We start from the raw sequence: 2,923 nt of genomic DNA, 5'->3' as shown, positions 1-2,923 counted from the left end.
AAATGTTGATATGGCAAGTGTGTTGAGGTGGATAAGTTTGCATGTCAAGAGAAATAGCATAATGGGGACGAACTATTTAAGTATTATAGATTAGTTGTTCGTACATGAAAATGTTGTGGCGGTCATGCAATTTATGGATTATCAAGTTATATCAGTTTTATCTAGATGAAACCTAGGAATACCATATAGGTTTCAACAATATTGATTTTAACCATGTGGTAGGCACCTAGTGTCCTAGAAGTGCAGATGGTTAGTTGTAGCCGGTTTCGAAGTAAAAGTAGCGAACCCACGAGTAGCTAAGGAAATTATCGTTGTCCATTGTGAATGTCGTGGTAGCAGATGCCTTGGATAGGCTTATCGAACATGGTTGGAGCCAGAGAAGACGTCGGTGGGTTCCGAAAATGAGATTGGGGACAAGCGGATGTCATGCCGGAGGCGAGGAAGACTGGCAAGCACGCCGGCGGATTGTTCCTTGGTTGAAATCTTGGCGGCGAGCGTGGATGTCAATCGGGAGAGGTCCGGCGAGGGCGACTCGCGGAAGAAACCAAACGCATTAAGGTTCATGTGGCTCACCGCACAGCAGCTCCATGTCGATCCGCCCTCGCTGATAACTAGCTAGGCCTTCGTCGTCGTCGTCCTCACCGCCTCAGGCAGCCTCCATCGACCACCGGTCCCGGCTGCCCGGGATCACCGTGGTCGTCGGCTTGGACGATGCCCACACTTACACTTTGGCGTCTTTGTCGCGGCGCCGTACGTGCTCGCAGTTGCAGGCAGAGACGATGGCAGCTCCTGGACCTCGCCTACGTACGAGGCTGGCGCCCACATCGGCCGTTGGGCATGAGACGACACGTCGCAGGTGCGGCGCAAAGAAGGGAAGCCGCCTTGAATTGCCTCCTCGGCGCCGGCGTCCCGAGCCGGAGCATGCATGCATGCATGGCCGCCGTCCATGGCGTGGAGCAGCATTCGCCTGGCCGAGCGACGGAGATGACGAGGGAGGAGAATGCGGAAAGCACGGCAATTGGGGCGTCCAAAGAAGAGGTGTTGGTTGTTTGACGGAAGCGTTTTCGTTTTCCGTGACATTCTCGTTTGACGGAAGCAAGATTCCGGTCCATTCATGCACACGTCCATTCGTTCCCTCGCGGCGAGGCGATCGATCAGAACGCCACTTCGGTTCACGTCCATTCTTCTGGTTCACGTCCGCCACCATCTGGCCGAACCTGCACGGTGGGCTGACCACCGGCACCGTGCCGCGCGCCTGCTGTCCAGCACGCCCGCTGCCAAGTCCACCGGCATGCACGTCCTTGGACTTCTGGCGCGATGATGACGGAGTTCACCACGTCGTCGTCGGGATGGCACACGGCCAGCACCTGGAACCCGCCTCGCCCGATGTCCTGGGGGTCCACGATCGGGTACAGGAACCCGCGCGCGCCGTGCGCGCTCCGCACGACGAGGGCCGCCCCGTCCGCCATGTGCGCGCCGAGGTGCGCGATCACCCTGGCCTTGTCCTCGGCGGCCATGCCCACGAGCGCCGCCAGGAAGACGACGTCGTACTAGGCGAGCTCGCCGGTGAGCGCCGGTCTGCGACGTCGTCGTCGGTGAAGAGCGCGTCGACGGCCGGGGACGGGCTGAGCGACTGCAAGTGAGCCGCCTGAGTATTCGTCGCTCAAGTTTCGTTGTGACGCCACATGTCAGAAATGTCAGTTCAGTTCTACCTGTGATTCATGGTGAGTCATCGTGGACAAAAGTCTTTTCTTTCTCCTTGGCCCCAAACAACCATAAAAATATATCAGCGTCTAAGTCAGGGGTGAAAATCATAAATAGAAAAAAGCGTTGTGCCCGGGATTGAACCCGGGTGACAAGCAAGAATACTTACCACCATACTACAATGACTTAACTGACAGTAAAATGCAATGTGAGCGATGCCGGCCACGCGACAATGGTTGAGGTAACCGGCTCTTCTTCGGCGTGTGTGCGAGATTGTCTCGATTTGTTTGTTGGTGTGAAGTCGAAATTATGACGGCGGGCCCTGTGATATACGATGACTGGTTGCAGATGACCCGTTCGGCGATCTTCTGTGGCACCATCCATGCATGGTTCTGTCCATTGTAGTTATCGCCAGAGTCAGAGTTGTGATGTCTGATATTGCTAGCTCATCGTAAAAAAAAATTAGCGGCTACCAACAATAATAGATATTCTATTACAAAAAAAATCATAATCTTCAACTCCTAAGCTCCCTTGAAATAGAGAACACTTGGTTTTGAGAAGTTGATACACACGTCATAGATGAGCGACGTGCGTGACGTGTCGTCTCCACATAATAGAGCAAAAAAAATTGTGTGAGAGATTGTTGCGCCAAACCAGTCATGTCTACACCATTTGGTGGCAGCTATCTACCAGTGAAAACATTTTCTCTTCAACCATGTCTATGCTTTCTTTGGATCTCACATCGTGGTCACCTCCACTAAAATTACAAAATCAACGGCATAAAATCGTCATTAAATAAACAAGTAATAAATAAATCCTACAAGTAAGGAAACAACACCGCACACTGCGCATATACTTCTATCTCAAAAGAAAAGTGGAGAACTTATACTTCTATTTTAAAAGAAACGTGGAGGACCAGTTCGTTAGCGAAGCTACAACAAGGCTATGTTGAAGAAAACAACAATCTGGGATTAAAATAAATCCAGGACCTATTTGTAAGAAATTATGATCTGTTAGCGAGGCTACAACAAGGCTGTGTTGAAGAAGAAAAAAAGCCAGGGATTACAATAAATCCAGGACCTTTTTGTAAGAAATTATGATATGATGTAACACTATTCGCAGTGTACACACAAAGACAAGAAGGGAAGAAATCAACCCAGAAAGGACCTGTTTGTAATTACCAAAATAAACGAGGGCGCAAAAGAAAGGCCTTCGGGGG

This window comes from Triticum dicoccoides, chromosome 3A (genome assembly GCF_002162155.2).
Source record: "Triticum dicoccoides isolate Atlit2015 ecotype Zavitan chromosome 3A, WEW_v2.0, whole genome shotgun sequence".
Classification (NCBI taxonomy): domain Eukaryota; kingdom Viridiplantae; phylum Streptophyta; class Magnoliopsida; order Poales; family Poaceae; genus Triticum; species Triticum dicoccoides.
This window is presented reverse-complemented; position numbering follows the sequence as displayed.